We start from the raw sequence: 20382 nt of genomic DNA, 5'->3' as shown, positions 1-20382 counted from the left end.
GATTGTGCTTAAAATCCTTCAAATATTGCCCGAGTTGCTAAATTTCAGTAGTAACCCATTATTTATAAAAACATGAATGCCAGGTCATAATTTGAAATTGGGTTGTAACAGATTAATGACTTCAGCCAGATTAGCGTTTCATTAGAAGGAATTGACGAATGATTAAGATATATGTATCTATGTGTGTGTATATAAGACATGTGCAGCCAACAAAAATTTGTTTTGGATGAAATTTTGGCTCCGAATATTTGGCTACACTATTCAGTATTTGTTTAGTTTAAAAAAAGGAATACTGAATTTTTGTTAAACATTAACATTTGTTTTCGTTAAAGTGAATACAAAGGTTTCAAAGCTACAGGTGGAAAGTTAGTGCAGGTCCTGGGTGCCAAGCGCACTAAACCTTCTGTTAGCGCGACCAGGGATCTTGCAAGAAGAGGATCAGGTTAGTGTGCTCTCCAGAGAACGTTAAGTATTAAGCCTTTAAAAGTAATTTAAAGGAAACAAATACTTACTGGTGAATGTTGTCAGTATTTTTTAGTTTTCTTTGAATTTTGCTGGTGCATTCATTTGAATATTCGTTTTCATTTAAAAGAAAGGAAAAAAGAATTTCGCTATGAATGTGCATTCGTACGAAAATGAATACACATCTCTAGTGTATCTATGAAACATCTAGTTGTATTGATTGGTCATTAAAACCAGTTTGTATCTCTATAAAATGTTCATTTTATATAAACACTGTAACAAGATCTATCAATCAATTAATCTATCTATAATAATAATAATATTAAATATACTAGAACATATATTATTCATAATACAGCTATCTGTATTATTTTACACTATTAGAAATACGTTGTGATAGAATGCTAAAGACACGGGCACGCTCCTGAGCTCCTAGGTTCCTACCTAGGTTTACTCTTTAACAAAGGACACTAGAGGAACAAAGCAAATGTTATAATAGTGATAAATTGAAAAGTTGTTTAAAATTACATGCTCTATCTGAATCATGGATGTTAAATTTAGAGTTTACTCTCCCTTTAAAAGTCTTCATAATATTAAATGGGAGGGATATTGCATGTCTCATCCTACTAGTGCTCTCAATAGTTAGTGTGCTTATTGATTATTATAACAGGATATGCAAAACTAAGTCTGATGTGTCATTATATACACTTAGTATGGCCTTCTCTTCTTATTGTAGGCATCTGTTTAATCCCACAAAGTGCAACAGAACAGGTCCATAAAACTTTTTACATGAAGCTGCAACATAATATTAAAGTGAAAAAAGACACAATACATATTGATGAAGATGTACTTTAATTAATTTACCTGCAAATTTAAAGTGCCTCAACTTTCTTTTAAGTTTCTGAATTGTACAGCTCTAACTCCCCCCAACACAATTCCTTATATGGCTGTATCTATCTCCACCTTTGCCTTGGTAGAATACAAGACTTTAACAATCCTTATCTGCTGGAGCATGCCTAGAAGTAAATAAACTGCTGTGAACTCAGTTTAAATACAATACCTGTGTTTTTTTATGCTAAACACTGATAAGGGGTGGATCAGACTACTCCAGAGAGCATGGCTATGTAACTAATTTAGCTTATTTTTAAAAATTATTTTAAAATACTTGCCACTTTTTTTTTTAATGCAAACAATTTTTACTTAATTCTCCCTTTTAGGATATGCACAGATCTCAAAATGTTTTATGGCACTTTAAGTTTGTGTACAAACCGAATATTAAATGAACCTCTGACAGTATGTAAAGCGCATATCCTGTGGGCACTTGTGGTTTAAGTTGTTTTGCTTTTGAATTTATGTTGCTTAAGAATTGAATTCACTTTTACAGGCTTTTGTAAAAGCTTTTAAAGGGTCATGAAACCCAAAAATTGCTATTGCATGGTTCATATAGACCATACAATTTTAAACAACTTGCCTATTTACTTGTCTTATCAAATTTGCATCATTCTCTTGGTATCCTTTTTTGAAGGAGCAGTGGTGCACTACTGGGAGTTAGCTGAACAAATCTGGTGAACCAATGACAAGAGGCATATTTGAGTAGCCACCAATCAGTAGCCAGATCCTAGTAGTGCATTGCTACTTCTGAGCCTACTTATGTATGCTTTTTAACAAAGGATACCAAGAGAACAAAACAAATGAGGTAATCTAATTAAATTGGAAAATTGTTTACATTTATATGCTCTATCTAAATTATGAAAGAAAAATGTTGTGTTTCATGTGCTTTTAATTCCTAGAGGGGACACATTTCTCCTAAAAAAAACCTGGAACAAGTTAACCCTTTTATTTTTTTCAATATAATTAAAGGAATAGCAGAACAAGAATCTGAAGCAAATGTTTTTATTTATTACAAAACTAAAGCAAACAGATTTATTTTTTTTTAAATAAATTTTTTATTGAGACAAATATAAAGATAACAAAAACTGCACCATTGAATGTTACATAAGAAGTTCGTCGAACAAAGAAGACAAAATGCATATAAATATAAGAAGAGCAGATGTGAGGTTGTTGGATAGCGGAGAAGAATAGATAGATCTACTCACGTGAGGGGAGACAAGATAGAAAATGATGCTAAAATAAGGGTCTCTTTTATGTGGGTGATTTAGAGAGGAAACTTATCTAGTAGTTATATCTACTGTTAGTAAAATTTAATTGGTTGTAACCGAGGGTGAATGGTGTGAGGAGAGACGGAACATTTACTGGGGGAGAAGAAGAAAAAAAAAAAGGGGGGGAGTGAGGGGAGTGATGAGAGAGAAGGGAAGTTCGCAAACAGATTTGTTTTTATTGTTACCACTAAACCTTCTAATAAAATTGTGTCATAAGAAATGCTGAGAATGACTCACCACATGATTTGATACAGAACTGCTTATTTATCTACTTTTGGGAAATGTTTATCACTAACAATAATCCTAAGGCATCAAAACATCCACACACTGTGACCTAGAATTGTTCTCTGATCTGTTCTGTTATATTTTATAAAAACAAGTGACCAGAAAACAAAAGGAATTATATCTGCAATTTGTACCCATTCATGTTTCTAGTACTTTTGGTTCTCAAACAAAATCCCCTGGGAACAGTGACAGGCCACGTTTTTAGGATACCCTTAACTGAACACATTTTTCAATCAAAATAACTGAAGCAGTGATTCCCTTAGCCTTTTACAGTTCCCTGGGGACATATTTAGAACCACTGCTCTACGGGAAGGAATAGCTAGGGAAATTACATTGATCATATGCTGGGTTACAAATACAGTGTGTATAATCTTATGCTAAATGATGCTTTCAGGTTGTTGGTATTATATAATAATATTTAATCTTCTAACTGTATCAGACATTGGTCGAAGCATTTCAGTAAGAATGATAGCTAAACTGAATGGCAATATCAATGTCATAAATGCAAATTCCAAGGCTTTGGAAGCTGTGTATTCAGACATTGACACCAAAAATGCAGCAAATCCAGTATGAATAAAACACTTAGAAATAGGATAGCAGGATAGTGTATCAAGAAAATAGTATGTTTTAAAAAAAAAGAAGGTATAAACATATAATGGATTGCTTTGATGAACTGAACTTAAAGGGACATTAAACTTTTTTTTTTTTTATAAATTAGGCAGAGCATACACTTTTAGGCATCATTTCATTGTACTTCTATTATCCAATTTGCTTCATTCTCTTGGTATCATTTGTTGAAAGCACACCTAGGTAGGCTGAGGACCTGGTAGCTAGATGCTAATTGGTGGCTGCACATATATTTTATCATTAGCTTACCAATGTTTGGTATTCAGATTATCCCAGCAAAACAAATATAATTCAATTTTCTTTCAAATCTGCAAGTTTATAAACATATACATCTGCTGTGTCTGCTGTATTTCTCTGTACATTTTATATTTTTGTTACAATGCTTTATTATTCAGGAGAGTGAAATATTAAGTTTTTTTAACCCTTTCGTGACAGGGTTAAAGTGTCTACATCGGAACACCTGTTCCGATGTAGACAAATTGAAACTACGATTTCAATTATTGGATTCCATCTGGGGGGCGTCCCTACAACCCTAGGAACGCCCTCCAGACCGCAATCAAGTCCTTGAAGCGCAGAAGGCTTCAGGACAGCCGTTTGATATGACGTTCTATTCCGTCATAACGGCTTTAAAGCCCAGTGTAAATATGACGGAATAGAACGGCATAACGGCGTTAAAAGGTTAAATGCTTCTTTACAAACATGAGCTAATGTTTATTATGATGATTATTGTTATTATTAATATTTTGCATGTGTCTAACAAATATAGATCCAAGTAAACAGATGCACCTGGGGAGCTTGTTTTAAAAATGTTTCCTTTATTTACAATAATTAAAAAATCATTGCAACAAACACACACAATGTTTCAGATTAAAGCACACGTCGGTGCTCGGCAGCATCACAGGTCAGCTGAGGCGTTTCGGCCTATAGCTGTAGTCGTAGCTGTATACAGCTATGACTGCGGCTAAAGGCTTTACTCTGAAACATTGTGTGTGTTTGTTGCAATGATTTTTTAATTACTGCAAATAAAGGAAACATTTAAAACAAGTTCCCAGGTACATCTGTTTACTTGGATTAATGTTGCCTGGAGCCGGGTCAAGCATTAACGCAGGAGCCGCATGGAGATCCACTGAGTCTAGGTGAGCTGATTGCAGCACAAGGTTACTGAGTATCCAAGGAGGGGAGGAGCAGTTTTCCCTGTGTGGGATTGATCAGTATGAATCAGTAAGGAAGTGGCAGACAGAGTCAAGTTTTAACTGAGATTAAATGTACCCTCCCTGTGGACCAGATACGAAGGTACCTTTAAAGTTTTATGAGTAATAATTGTTAGTGGATCGTGACAAGTGGCTAATGACTAAGTGCTTCTAGGTTAAGACTTTAAAGTGAGCTGGGACCAGTCTCTATCCGACTAATGGGAACTGTGGCTTTTCTAACAAATATAGGGCTTTATTAATCAAGCTGCCTATGTGGTTTTGGAGACTCTTTAGTGCAGGCTTGTGTGAATGAGCCTGCAGCGCTTGTTAGACCACTGTTTCCTAACCTGATGACAAGACACCGGCAGTACAGGCAACCCGGGAGCAAACATTGTAAACCAAGCTTTTGATAAGCCCAATGTTCACTCAAACTGGAGCCATCTAAGTAAATAAAAGTACAAATAGAAAAAAAATGTCAATGTCTACCATGTGTTGTTTCTTGTTAAATTTTACAGTAATTTATTACTGATTAAATACCATAAAGCAGATCTCTAATATGATGTTAACTATGTTTATGGACATACAATGCTGAATAAATTATTGGTTCCTGTATTAAAACAATGAAAAACAGCAAATTATTAAGGTTATAGAAATGAAAGAATATTCTTCCCCACTAGCTTAAAACCTCACCAGCTGCCACTTGTGGGTACCCTTTCTTCAAGACGTAAAGATAATAAATATTAAGAAATGCATCAGTTATTAAAGGGATATGAAACCTACATTTTTTCTTTCATGATTATGAAAGAGCATGCAATTTTAAGCAATTTTCTAATTTACTCCTATTATCAAATTTTCTTCGTTCTTTTGGTATCTTTATTTGAAAAAGCAGGAATGTAAGCTTAAAGGCCATCCCATTTTTTGCTCAGCACCTGGGTAGCGCTTGCTGATTGGTGGTTACATTTAATCTTTCTCATCTGACATTACAATGCTCAGAATTGCACAACACATTTAATATCGCATACCACATTCATCCAAGATCACTATCACAAAATTCAGAGGGGAATATGCAAATCTTTTTATTTGGGACAGTAACCATCTCTTTGTCAATAGGTGTTCCTTTGTTGTTATTGTATTACATGTTTTAGAAGTGCCCCTTGAATATTACCCCTAAAGAAAATATGATTTATGTACCAAGAAATTATTTAAAGATCATGAAAAGCAAATTTCATGGTTGTTAACTAATGTAACATGTTAAGTATGTAAAACAAATAATTCTAATCATTTAGATATTTTTTATTTTATGTTCTACAGTAAAAGATGGACTTTGATCTGGTTGAGAGCTTCCACGTAAGGTTGTCTGTTTCTACATTTTCCAGGTATACATCATTATCTTTTTCCAAGTGCCTTTAATGTGAACATTGTGCCAGTAATTTTTCATTAACCCCTTAACGACCAAGGACGTACCCCACACGTCCTCAAAAAAAATACAGTTAATGACAGAGGACGTGTGGCGTACGTCCTTGGTCTGGAAAGCAGCTGGAAGCGATCCTGCTCGCTTCCAGCTGCTTTCCGGTTATTGCAGTGATGCCTCGATATCGAGGCATCCTGCAATAACCCCCCTTGGCCATCCGATGCAGAGAGAGCCACTCTGTGGCCCTCTCTGCACCGGACATCGGGGGCCGGTATCGTTGGTGGGTGGGAGCAAGCCTGGGAGGCGGCCATTGATGTGCCGAGTGGAGTGGAGGGGGGCGGGATCGGGGGCGGGAGGGGCGGGAGCACGCGCGTGAAAGGTGGGCGGCGGGCGGGCACGTGCACAGGGCGGGAGCGGGAGGGAACCGCTACACTACAGAAAAATAAACTTTCAAAAGTGAAAAAATAAAACGTTTTGAAAGCTGTAAATAAACAGCTAAGAGATCTGGAAGGGGTGGGGGGTTGATCTTGGGGGGGGGGGGAAGCTACACTACAGAAAAGGGCTTTTTTTTTAAAAAAAAGGCACATTTTTTCACTAAACTGGGTACTGGCAGACAGCTGCCAGTACCCAAGATGGCGTCCATTAAGGCAGAGGGGGAGGGTTAGAGAGCTCTTTGGTGGGGGATCAGTGAGGCTAGGGGCTAAGGGGGGATCCTACACAGCAGCATATGTACATATGCTAAAAAAAACACAAAAAAACCCCAAATATAGCTTTTATTTTAGTACTGGCAGAGTTTCTGCCAGTACTTAAGATGGCGGGGACAATTGTGGGGTGGGGGAGGGAAGAGAGCTGTTTGGGAGGGATCAGGGGGTCTCATGTTTCAAGTGGGAGGCTGAGCTCTACACTAAAGCTAAAATTAACCCTGCAAGCTCCCTACAAGCTACATAATTAACCCCTTCACTGCTAGCCATAATACACGTGTGAAATGCAGTGGCATTTGGCGGCCTTCTAATTACCAAAAAGCAACGCCAAAGCCATATATGTCTGCTATTTCTGAACAAAGGGGATCCCAGAGAAGCATTTACAACCATTTGTGCCATAATTGCACAAGCTGTTTGTAAATGATTTCAGTGAGAAACCTAAAATTGTGAAAAATTTAATGTTTTTTTTTAATTTGATCGCATTTGGCGGTGAAATGGTGGCATGAAATATACCAAAATTGGCCTAGATCAATACTAGGGGTTGTCTACTACACTACAATAAAGCTAAAATTATCCCTAAAAGCTCCCTACATGCTCCATAATTAAGCCCTTCACTGCTGGGCATAATACACGTGTAGTGCGCAGTGGCATTTAGCAGCCTTCTAATTACTAAAAAGCAACGCCAAAGCCATATATGTCTGCTATTTCTGAACAAAGGGGGTCCCAGAGAAGAATTTACAACCATTTAAGCCATAATTGCACAAGCTGTTTGTAAATAATTTCAGTGAGAAACCAAAAGTTTGTGAAAAAATTAGTAAAAAAGTGAACGATTTTTTGTATTTAATCGCATTTGGCGGTGAAATGGTGGCATGAAATATACCAAAATGGGCCTAGATGAATACTTTGGGATGTCTACTAAAAAAAAATATATACATGTCAATGGATATTCAGAGATTCCTGAAAGATATTAGTGTTCTAATGTAACTAGCGCTAATTTTGAAAAATAATGGTTTGGAAATAGCAAAGTGCTACTTGTATTTATGGCCCTATAACTTACAAAAAAGCAAAGAACATGTAAACATTGGGTATTTCTAAACTCAGGACAAAATTTAGAAACTATTTAGCACGGGTGTTTTTTGGTGGTTGTAGATGTGTAACAGATTTTGGGGGTCATAGTTAGAAAAAGTGTTTTTTTTTTCAATTTTCTCCTCATATTTTATAATTTTTTTTATAGTAAATTATAAGATATGATGAAAATAATGGTATCATTAGAAAGTCCATTTAATGGCGAGAAAAACGGTATATAATATGTATGGGTACAGTAAATGAGTAAGATGAAAATTACAGCTAAACACAAACACCGCAAAAATGTAAAAATAGCCTTGGTCCCAAACGGACAGAAAATGGAAAAGTGCTGTGGTCATTAAGGGGTTAAAGCATTTCAAATATGATACATTCACTCTTCAAAAACTACAATTTATACTGCACCATATGTGGAGTTAAAATATATAAATAGAATTATCTACACATCATGTAAATTTGTAAAAGCCTTATGAGGAAACTAAAGTATAAATTTATCCTTTTGCATTTATGGTATAGAACAAGCTGATTAGTCTGAGATGTGTATAAATTGTGTAAGAACTTAGCTGAAATAGTTACCGGATGCTTCCTGGATCTTGAGGTATCATGTTAATTGTTGTACTTGTTTGTAACAATGAATACATATGTTTGTGTCAACTAATATTTTATAGTTATTGTTATTATTGTTATTGTTTAAGCTGTTAGGTGACCCAGATGAAATGTTGTCCAGGGTTACAAGATAATTGGGGCATAAAATACCTTTAATTAAGTAAAGAATTTTCACTAACACTTTTCATTTTCTCTCTCTCTCTCTCTCTCTCTCTCTCTCTCTCTCTCTCTCTCTCTCTCTCTCTCTCTCTCTCTCTCTCTCTCTCTCTCTCTCTCTCTCTCTCTCTCTCTCTCTCTCTCTCTCTCTCTCTCTCTCTCTCTCTCTCTCTCTCTCTCTCTCTTTCAGGGGAATCTTACCACCTGCTACTGATTGCTCATCAAGTGACAAACCCTAGATTGATGATTGGATATTATTCACTATTATAATACAACACCATAAGCATATTTTTGCAAACATTACTCATGCTAGGAGTTTGACAGTTCTACTCTTTTGGAAGCAATATACATCTGCCCTGATACCTGAGTGGCTAGACAATCTGAAACTATCTGATAAACAAAGGGAAGCTTAAAGGGCCATAATACCCAGATGTTTAAACACTTGACGGTGATGCAGCATAGCTGTAAAAAGCTGACTAGAAAATATCACCTGAACATCTCTATGTAAAAAAGAAAGATATTTTACCTCAAAAGTTTCTCAATAGCCACATACCATTGTAAAGGACTTCTAAGCAACAAATCAGTATGGCTGTCCCGGGACAGCGGAAGGAGCGAGCATTCATGCACACTCATCTTATTTCCCTATTCAGTGTAAGGAAGTTTACAATGAAATCTCATGAGATCACAGTAAAAGAGTTCATGACCTCAGCACTGTTGATGCTGATTGGCTCCTGTTCATTTCTTCATTTTCTAATTTTTTTTTTACCTGCAGCTGAGCAGCAGCTGAGTATAACTTTTTACACAGAATTTACTCTGCTGAGCTGAGGAGATTGTGAGGTAAAATATCTTCCTTTTTTACATAGAGATGCTCAGGTGATATTTTCCTGTCAGCTTTTTACAGTTATACTGCATCAATTTCAAGTGATTTAGCATATGAGTATTATGTCCCTTTAAGTCTTGGATATTTAAATTAAATTATAAAATATTGGGAGTGTCATACTCCTTAACCAATTTTTTTCAGCGAGATCCCCAAAGATATATGCCTAAATAAATAAGAAAATGAATGAATTAATGAATGAATAGATACACTTTGAAGAATGTGAATCTTAGAAGGACATTAAAAATATATTATTAAACAGTATGAAAAACATACATCAGTAAATGAGTGTTCTATTGCAGAAATAAATAAATGAATACATATCTGCATACAAAGTAAATTATTAAAAACAAAATAACACTGTGATTTTGTTTAGAATGTGTGCAAATCAAGAGCAGTCACAGTTTAAACCCATGCTCCTGGTCTACATTGCTGTGACCAATTAGAGACAGATGTTTATGAACTATTGCTATGCTCTTACCAGTCACTGTGTAGAATGTTGCAGGCTCAGGTAAATCCCACAATGTTTACATAAGACAGAGGCACTCTCTATTTAGAGGGAGTTAAAAAGAACAATTGTCATAGATATTTTATAGCAAATACAAACAAACAAAAAATGTTGCTTTATTTTCCATGGGTGTGACTCCATGGACTATTTTCATGGTTTCTTGTTGTATTGGTGATTAAACTCAGCACCATCTATTGGAATAAACTGGCAAGGTACAAATCTTATATATGAATTAGTGTCATTGTCATTTCAACAAAGGAGTTGTTTTTCCCTTGTATCCCTCCCTGCCTTTCTACAACATGTTATAAAGCTTTAGTTATATGTTGTTAGTTGTGACCTGTTTTGTTATCTATATTATATGATTTTTTTTTTCTTTCTTTCTCGAAATGTCTTTGAAACCTGTTTCTTTTGGGTAGTCCAGTAGCAGAGTCTATGGACCTGCTTTCTAGATAACATCACTGAAGCAGTGACTAAAATCTTCTAGTAGAGAGCTAACATCTTGGCTCTAGAAACGACAAGTGTGCTGTTAAAGGTAATATCTAAAGAAATTTAGGCTGAAAAGGATGATATCTGCCAAAAAACAGAAAGGAAAAAGGTTGGTGTGGAGTCATCTTGTGGATAGCATAGATGTAATTTCACAAGATTAGATATATTATTTTATTAGTCTGCTGCGCTAACGTAAGATGGAAAAGACTGAACTTTAACAAAATGCAAAAAATATATAAATAAAATAAACCTATAAGTAGTCCTATAGGACGGTAGGTCAATACCTGGGAATGTCCTGAGAAAATGTAAACGTGTTGCAAGGATAATGGTATATTGAGCAAAGAACTTATATGGATGATCCCTGCGCTAACAGAAGAGCAGGAGGTTGGATAAACACTATTTTATTAACAAGCAATAATATAACCCACAAGAGTAGAATCTAAAATATATCTGTATCTGCATACTATATATATATATATATATATAAAAAAGCAAAAATAATTTTTTTACTCATTTTCTACAGTCAAAATGTATATGACAAAATGCAAAAAGAATGACTTGGCAAGAAACATCCTAAGAAGCAGCTAATTTTGTTTTGTTATTAAAACTGTCAACAAAATTTTAAAATGGATTTTCATTCAGCTCATATTGATTATCTGAAGGTCAGGCTAACAGGGAATGAGGGCAAGAATAAAAGTTAGAATATGGTTTATTATAAACCCACAAAAAAGGAAAACAAATATTCTTACATGTAAACACACACATTTTAGGAAACTTACAAAAACAGGGTCTTGTTACTCCATAGTTTGGCAAAGGCTCATATAAGGCCCAAACTGATTGCCTTTTTTTACCAGAATCTGTCACCTCCACCTGATGTCAACATCTTCAGCTATCAGCAAGGAATTTGAGGCGTGACATATTGTAGATTTGCAGAAGTTTTGGTTTTTCTTTGTTCTTATTTTTTGTCTTGGGATTGTGTCTATATGAAAGTGATTATTGATAATCATATTTTTAATATTAAAGGGATAGTAAACACCAAAAATGTTATTGTTTAAAAAGCTAGATAATCCCTTTATTTACCATTCCCCAATTTTGCATAACCAAAATGGAAATATACTTTTTACCTCTGTAATTACCTTGTATCTAAGCTTCTGCTGACTGTCCCCTTATCTCAGATCTTTTGACAGACTTGCATTTCAAGCAATTAAAGGGATACTGAACCCATTTTTTTTCTATTGTGATTCAGATAGAGCCTGCAATCTTAAGCAACTTTCTAATTTACTCCTATTATCAAATTCTTTTCATTCTCTTGGTATCTTTATTTGAAATGCAAGAATGTAAGTTTAGATGCCGGACCATTTTTGGTGAACACACTGTGTTGTTCTTGCTGATTGGTGGGTAAATTCACCTTCCAATAAACAAGTGCTTTCCATGGTTCTGAACCCAAAAAATAGCTTAGATGCCTTCTTTTTCAAATAAAGAAAGCAAGAGAATGAAGAAAATGTGATAATAGGAGTAAATTAGAAAGTTGTTTAAAATTGCATGCTCTATCTGAATCACGAAAGAAAAAAAAATGGGTTCAGTGTCCCTTTAATGCTGACTCTTAAATAACTTCACGTGCATGAGCACAGTGTTATCTATATGAAACACATGAACTAATGCCCTCTAGCTGTGAAAAACTGTCAAGTGCAAAGTCGGTCTTCAAGGGCTTAGAAATTAGCATATGAGCCTACCTAGGTTTAGCTTTCAACTAAGAATACCAAAAGAACAAAGCAAATTTGATGATAAAAGTAAATTAGAAAGTTGTTTAAAATGACATACCCTATCTGAATCATGAAGTTTAAATTGGAGTTTAATATCCCTTTAAGTATTTGTTCTTATTGTGACAGCAGACTACATTTAGGTGATGGTGCCACAGGGCACCGTTTTTAGGTAATTTATGTTTTCATTTTTCTCTTTTGGATAATGCAGTATAACTAGTCAGCTATTCAGTTTACAGAGTATTAATATTCTATGGTCCTGATTTATCAACAACCACTCCAGGGGTATTTATTTTTATAGTAAAAGATTAAAAGTATCAGGTTATTACTAGTAATTAGAATATTAATCTTGCATTCAGACTAAATGTAATGTAATTTAGGATTGCTCAATCTATTAAATTAATTAGGTAATTAATTAATTGCAATTTATTTATGCATCCGTCTAGAATTATGAGAAGCAGTTATTCTAAAAGTAGCATTTCAGTTTACAGTTATTAAAAGAATATGATGTTTCTAACTCGGGTTTCCAAATAAAACTGCTTTATTCCTGTAGAAAAAAAAGAGAAATACTAATTTTCTAGGAAGTAACACAAAAATCAGTGTTTATCAGAGTGAGCTAAGGCTCAATTCTAAAGCAAAGCTTTCTGATGCAATCACAGCTGTGAACACCATGTTCCTGAATCATCTTCCTTGATCAAGCAGCTGGACCAAGCACAGATTACCTTGGCTAATGATTAGACACCATATTGCCAGCAGTGTATATTATCTGCTCCTGTCTAGCAATACATGAATTTTAAAAAATCATCTATTCTAAAAACTGCATAATTTATTAATACATTTGCCTTTTTTTAATGTGTACATTTATACATTTTTATTGTGTTGTAGTAGTTGTATTTTTATGTTGGTAAATATAATTAAATTATTGGTCAGAAAAAAATAAAAGCAAGGAAATTTAAAATGAACATAAAATATTATTATTCTAAAAATAAGTGTGATCTTAGCTTGATTTCCTTTTTTATTTTTTAAGATGAATGATAAAAAAAAGTGTTTGTTTTTTAGAGCTAAAAAAAAGGAATGATTCCTTAGCAGCACTGTGCTTAGAGGAATACAAAAGTCAAATCAGATTAAGGGAGATTACCGAAACATTTTTTATACTTCCTTGCACAGACATCTCTAGGACTCTGGCCCTGCTACATTAGTTACAGTACTACAGAAAACAGGTCAGCACTTTTTATAGAAAATACAGCAGTCAGTTATACAACATCATGAAAAATTCATGTAAAATTAAATAATAAGATTTTCTAAAGGCTTTTCACTGAATTAATCAGCATAGTGATTTTGGTAGCACTGCTATTTATGGGGGAGGTGTAAGAAGAACAATTTAGCTATACAACAGTTATACTGAAGCCATGTAATTTGAACCAGTGAGCAGGTAATTAATTCATTTAGACCCCTGGTACTAAATTACGTTATTAATAGATTGTGCACTTGCTTTTGCCAGTCCTTAAAGTAAACGTCAATTTTCATGTGAAAGTGCCTGTTTTTTAAAAAAAAACTATTACAAACAGGAGCACTTTCATTCATAAAAATTGACATATCCACCGGTTTTCTTAAAATATACTTACCTTTTCTTCTTGAAGCCTCTCCAGTGCTTCACCAGCCCATTGCAAGCTTCTTCATACGTCAGCAATAACGATTCCGGCATCCTCCAATCAGGGCTTCCCCCCCGGGGGAATCATTGCCTGAGGCAATGCCGTGATTGGAGGAAGCCGGTTTCGTCATTGCTGGGTAAGTAAACCAGGAAGAAGCAGGTGGGGCATCATTTCAGAACGGCAATCCGACGTTTCAGAAGAACAAGGTAAGTATTTTTAAAATACGGTGCAATGTCAATTTTCATGAATGAAAGTGCCCCTGTTTTTAATAGTTTTTTTTTTTTAAACAAACCGGGCACTTTCAAATGAAAATTGACCTTCACTTTAAACATCTATCTATATAAATGGACATTAAACTCAAAATAGAATGCCCCTTAAAAATGTTATTTCACCTGTGCGCTAGTTCAGATATCCTCAAAATGTGGCCTGTTAGGGAGGCCTGCGGACAGGTTTGAAAACCATTGCGATAGAGCCTATAATTTTAAATAGCTTTTTAATTTATTTATATTATATAATTTGCTTTGAATCCTTTATTGAAAGCATACCTAGGTAGGCCTACCAAAGTGTTCAGCTAGCTCCCAGTAGCACATTAGTACTTCTTCAATAAAGGATACCATGAGAATGGAGCACAATTAATAATATAAATAAATTGGACAATTGTTTAAAAATGTATCCTCTATCTGAATAATGAAAGAAATAAATTGGGTTTTACGTCCCTTTAAATGACCATTAAACTGTAACATTATTGCAATATACAATTACAGGTAGCTCTCAGTTTACGCCAGAGTTAGGTTCCAGAAGGAATGGTTGTAAATCGAAACCGTTGTAAATTGAAACCCAGTTTATAATGTAAGTCAATGGGAAGTGAGGGAGTTAGGTTCCAGGCCCCTCTCAAAATTGTCATAAGTAAAACATAATACATTATTTTTAAAGCTTTGAAATGAAGACTTTAAATGCTAAACAGCATTATAAACCTAATAAAATAATCACACAACACAGACTATATAATTAAACTAAGTTAAATGAACAAAAACATTTGCTAAACAGCATTATAAACTTAATAAAATAATCACACAACACAGACTTTACTTGCATTTTTCTGCAAACAGTTCTTTCTATGCATTCCAAACTGGACTGATTTATAGACAGGAAGCTCTTGTTCCTTTGCAAGATGCTCAGTAGCTCAGGTCTGGTTAAACTGATTAATTTCAGCTTGCTTGGCTTGCATATCTTTGCTGCAACACAAGCAGACAGCTCCACCTACTGGCTATTTTAATTAATGCACTGCTTCTCAATCCTTTTCAATAGCAGTCACATGACTGAAAAAAGGTTGTTACTCCGAGGGAATACATCTAAAAATTGTGCTTCTTCAACTTACTCCTAATGGTGCTTGGGAAAACAATTCTATCAAAATTTCTGAGACGTAGTGTTTACTTCCTCTTCCCTCATCTTGTATTTAGTCATTTACTCTTTTAAAGCGATATGAAACCCAAAATATTTATTTCATTATTCAGATAGAGCATGTGATTTTAAACAACTTTCTATTTTACTTTAATTATAATTATTTATTTGTTATCTTGGTATCTTTTGTTAAAAATCAAGCACATAAGCTCAAGAGCTGCCCTATTTCTGGAGCACTATATGGCAGCAATTTATCTACTTGCAAGAGCACTAGATGGCAGCACTATTTCCTGCCACATAATGCTTCAGATACTTACCTAGGTATCTCTTCAACACAGAATATCATGCAAATGAAGCAAATTTGATAATAGAAGTAAATTGGAAACTTTTTAAAAAGGATTTGCTCTTTCTGGATCACAAAAGGAAATGTTTGGGTTTCATATCCCTATAAGGTGGATTATCAGTTTTACAGCAACAATCATCATAGCTAAACCATTCTTTGCAATATCTAAATACTAGGTAATTTAGGTGTGATATGTATTTTGAATGTATAAATATATAAACTTATATTTAGCTATTACATGGAGAGTATAAAGGAAGATATGTTTGTTTGTTTAAATACTTGTTTCATAAATTATTATTAACTAAGCTGAATCAGAGCCAAATCACCTTGAAGGGACAGTTAAGTAAAAATTTAACTTTTATGATTCAGATAGAGCACATCATTTTAAAAAAACTTTCAAATTCACTTTCATTATCTAAATGTGCACAATCTTTTTATATGCACATTTTCTCAGGCACCAGCTCCTACCGAGCATGTGCAAGATTCACAGGATATACGTATACGCATTTTGTGATTGGGTGCTGGATGTCACATGATACATTAGGAAGGATAATGTAACTAATTGACATTTGTTAGAAAAAAAAATCTACTACTCATTTAAAATTCAAACTAAGTGTTTTTGCCTTGTCTCTTTATTATGTATTTATTGATTACATTATTCTACTGTGTTTAGTGGTCGTTTAAGGGATTGGCTACTACAATCCCATTCCTTAACTGATTGTGTGCAAACAAGAGATCATGCTTATTAGTTTGTGAATAGCTAGCAGGGAAATCCCTGAAAAGAAAAAGAAAAAAAACTTAAGGAATAGTCTAGTCAAAATTAATATTTTAAGATTCAGATAGAGCATGCAATTTTAAACAACTTTCTAATTTACTTCTATTATCATTTTTTCTTCATTCTCTTTGTATCTTTAATTAAAAAAGCAAGAATGTAAGCTTAGGAGCCGGGCCATTTTTGGTTCAGAACCTGGGTAGCGCTTGCTGATTGGTGTCAACATTTAGAAATTGATAATAGGAGTCAATGATAAAGTTGCTTAAAATTGCATGCTCTATCTGAATCGTGAAAGTTTAATTTTGACTAGACTATCCCTTTAAATAATATGCTTATTTCACAAAATAAGCTGCATTATTCATTTGCAAAATAGGTCTCCACTATGAATTGATATTATCATGCAGCTTGCAGTTTGTGTAATATTCATTAAGTATGCTGTTATATGCCTGACATATATGTATATATACTGTATATATATATATATATATATATATATATATATATATATATATATATATATATATATATATATATATCTGTTGGCGCTCAACAAATAACCGATAATAATTATATATATATATCTGTTGGCGCTCAACAAATAACCGATAATAATAATAATTATATATATCTGTTGGCGCTCAACAAATAACCGATAATAATAATAATTATATATATATATCTGTTGGCGCTCAACAAATAACCGTTAATAATAATAATTATATATATATATATCTGTTGGCGCTCAACAAATAACCGATAATAATAATAATTATATATATATATCTGTTGGCGCTCAACAAATAACCGTTAATAATAATAATTATATATATATATATATCTGTTGGCGCTCAACAAATAACCGATAATAATAATAATTATATATATATATATCTGTTGGCGCTCAACAAATAACCGATAATAATAATAATTATATATATATATCTGTTGGCGCTCAACAAATAACCGATAATAATAATAATTATATATATATATCTGTTGGCGCTCAACAAATAACCGATAATAATAATAATTATATATATATATATATCTGTTGGCGCTCAACAAATAACCGATAATAATAATAATTATATATATATATATATATATATATATATATATATATATATATATATATATATATATATATATATATATATATATATAAAATACCTTCTTAGTAGCTTAATTTATAGCTTTTATCGCTTTTATTTAGTGACAATATCCATAACATTTCCATAAAACTCAGGGCAATGTACAACTATCAACTCCAGTTGCAATAACACTGATATCATATAGGTATCAATGTTGCTTGCTCAGTTACCCAAACTGCAAACCCCCCATCACCACAATAAGTCTTCCTGTAACCTATCCCCATTGAAATGAATACTGCTTGACTTAGCCCAAACCACAATCACTGCAATTAATTATATCTGACCCACTGAAATGATCTGGCCCTTCATCCTGTACTTGTACCAATATGCAACCTCCCTGCTGTTTTTTTATGCTGCAGTTTTTATACATTGTTTAAATTAGTCAAATAATTAAGTAAATAAGTTAAACATATTAATTCAGTGGTATCAACTATTATAGCATACATATCTGTAGAGCTACAGTCTTATGTGTCATTATATCTATTATAGTGTCTCTATGTATATATGCTTTACTATACATTTATCAATATGCACACAAGCCATTATGCTCTCAATGTACAGCTAGGATCAACTGGTCTTCCATAAGTAGCTTATCTAAAATGTTGAGAATGAATTCTTTTGTACTCTAAGAGAGTGTAATGAGAAATCCCAGCCTCACTGCTGCAAAGCTGTTTTTGGTTACATAAGAGTTGAATTATGTTCTTTCATTCCAGTTCACTGTCTTATTAAAATTCAGAAAGCGTTTCTTATCTTAAAGGGACAAAGCAAACAAAATATCTTTCTTATGGGCACACTTGACCTAAGAGGTAGAACTAATGCATTATGTGCAAGATTGTTTTATTTTAAACAACTCTTTTTATTAACATTTTTGGCATTTTATCATTTTAAAAATATCCTCCTTTTCCTCATCCTTTGTGGGGGTTATGAAGCACAAAGAATCTGGCAGTATGTTGTAGTAGTCCTTGTGTCTATGCTTTTGGTGTCCTAAGAATGCTCAGTGAGAGGAGGCGTCAAACACAAGGGCACTAACATTAGTAGTATGTGCTCAGAGGTTAACTTCCATATATAGCCAGCATAATTTACTTATTCAGACTATAGAAAAGTTTACATAGTTGTCAATAATGATTTATTGGCAGCCATTAAATGTTACATTTTCTGATTTTAATAGTATATTAATAGTGCAGGCTATTTCTTGCTTAGTGCTTACTATACATGGGCAGTGGTTTAGTATTATTGGCTCCCTTTGACATTGGATTTGGGGTTTTGTAATTCAAATGGATGCTCTTCTAATGTATCAGAAAACTATAAGAAAACAATGCCAAAAAAGATCCACACATCAAACTCTAATGAATCAGAATAGGGACCACAGTTTGGTTTTGTGAGTCCAAAAATACAACATACAGCATTCTAATCCGCCCAAGAAATGACAAGGAATTATCTTTAATATCATTACATCGTTTCTTCAATGATTTTCCGTCAAGATTGATGACTTTGTTAATTGATTAGACGCTATCTTCCAGTTTAACATTCTAATTAATGGATAGAAAGCTGACGTTATTTCACACACAGTTATTCTTTATTATCATGATGTATTTTTGGAAGATGTTAGTTTAGTCAATTTTAAAATCCGGCTAATGGTGCATTTATTTAACTTGTTCATCAGTCATCATTTTCTTGCCATAACCTTGATTTCTGACCATGGTTAAAAAGGTTTGTTAGTGAACCTTGCATCATGTTGTCTATTTCAAATTGATGTGAAAAGTACAACAACATATGTATGCCATTGACTTTTACATTTTACTAAATGCAATTACAGAGGAGTTCATTATTAATATCAAATAAAAAAATTGGGGAAATGCAAGATTGCTGTAGACAAATTCATTTATTTTTTCATGTTATGTTTTTATGTGGCAACAAGCTGAGGATCATTGGCTATCAAGGAAAAAGATATTTATTCATCTGAAAATATGTTTTCAAAATCAATTCTATGGTGTAACAAATGAAGTGTAAAAAAAGATAGAAACTATAACCATAACACTGAAACATTTCTGTTAATCATTACAGCAAGTTTTTGCAAAAAACAAACATAACCTCCCCCATAACAAACAATTAAAACTAGTCATTTGTTGTTAAAGTGACCTGTTAGTTCAATAGTAGAAAGCTATAATTTGTTAGACAATTTTATAACTGGTATTATACTTATTTTACTTGTAACACCTTCAAAGGGTTAAACGTAGTTAAATTCCACTCAGGAGATGTAATGAATTGACCTTCCTGACATGACCAGCAAACCAATCAGTATCAGAATTTACACATAGCTGCTAATCACCAGATGTGCCTTGCACAGGAGAGGTTTGGAAGCTCTACTGCTTAAAGGTAGAGTCAACATCAGAATTTTTGTTGCTTAAAAAGAAAGATAATCCCTTTATTACCCATTCCCCAGTTTTGCATAACCAACATGGTTATAATAATACACTTTTTACCTCTGTGATTATCTTGTATCTAAGCCTCTGCAGACTGCCCCCTTATTTCAGTTCTTTGGCAGACTTGCTTTTTAGCCAATTAGTGCTCACTCTAGGGTAACTTCAATTGCATGAGCTTAATGTTATCTATATGAAACACATGAACTAATGTCCTCTAGTGGTCAAAATGCATTTAGATTAGAGGCAGACTTCAAGGTCTAAGAAATTAGCATATGAACCTCCTAGAATTAGCTTTCAACTAAAAATACCAAGAGAACAAAGCAAATTTG

General features: G+C 33.7%; 1 protein-coding gene and 1 long non-coding RNA gene across 6 annotated transcripts in view; one reads left to right on the top strand and one right to left on the bottom strand.

Moving 5' to 3' along the window:
* Positions 1 to 20382, bottom strand: part of TRPM3 (transient receptor potential cation channel subfamily M member 3) — an 814585-nt gene that overhangs the window by 756988 nt on the left and 37215 nt on the right. The window lies entirely within an intron of this gene.
* The window catches only part of LOC128649309 (uncharacterized), a 56409-nt gene continuing 36382 nt past the window's right edge, over positions 356 to 20382 (top strand). Inside the window, exons 1-3 of one of the 2 annotated variants that reach the window (XR_008400661.1) lie at positions 356 to 442; positions 6035 to 6099; positions 8871 to 9132. This is a non-coding gene — a long non-coding RNA (uncharacterized LOC128649309). Of the gene's footprint in view, positions 443 to 6034; positions 6100 to 8870; positions 9133 to 20382 lie in introns of those variants that run through there. The other variant, XR_008400660.1, reaches the window with a different exon arrangement.

The sequence above is a fragment of the Bombina bombina genome, chromosome 2 (genome assembly GCF_027579735.1).
Source record: "Bombina bombina isolate aBomBom1 chromosome 2, aBomBom1.pri, whole genome shotgun sequence".
NCBI classification, from domain to species: Eukaryota; Metazoa; Chordata; class Amphibia; order Anura; family Bombinatoridae; genus Bombina; species Bombina bombina.
Note: the sequence above shows the minus strand (reverse complement) of the source record. Positions and strands in the feature narration are given on the sequence as shown.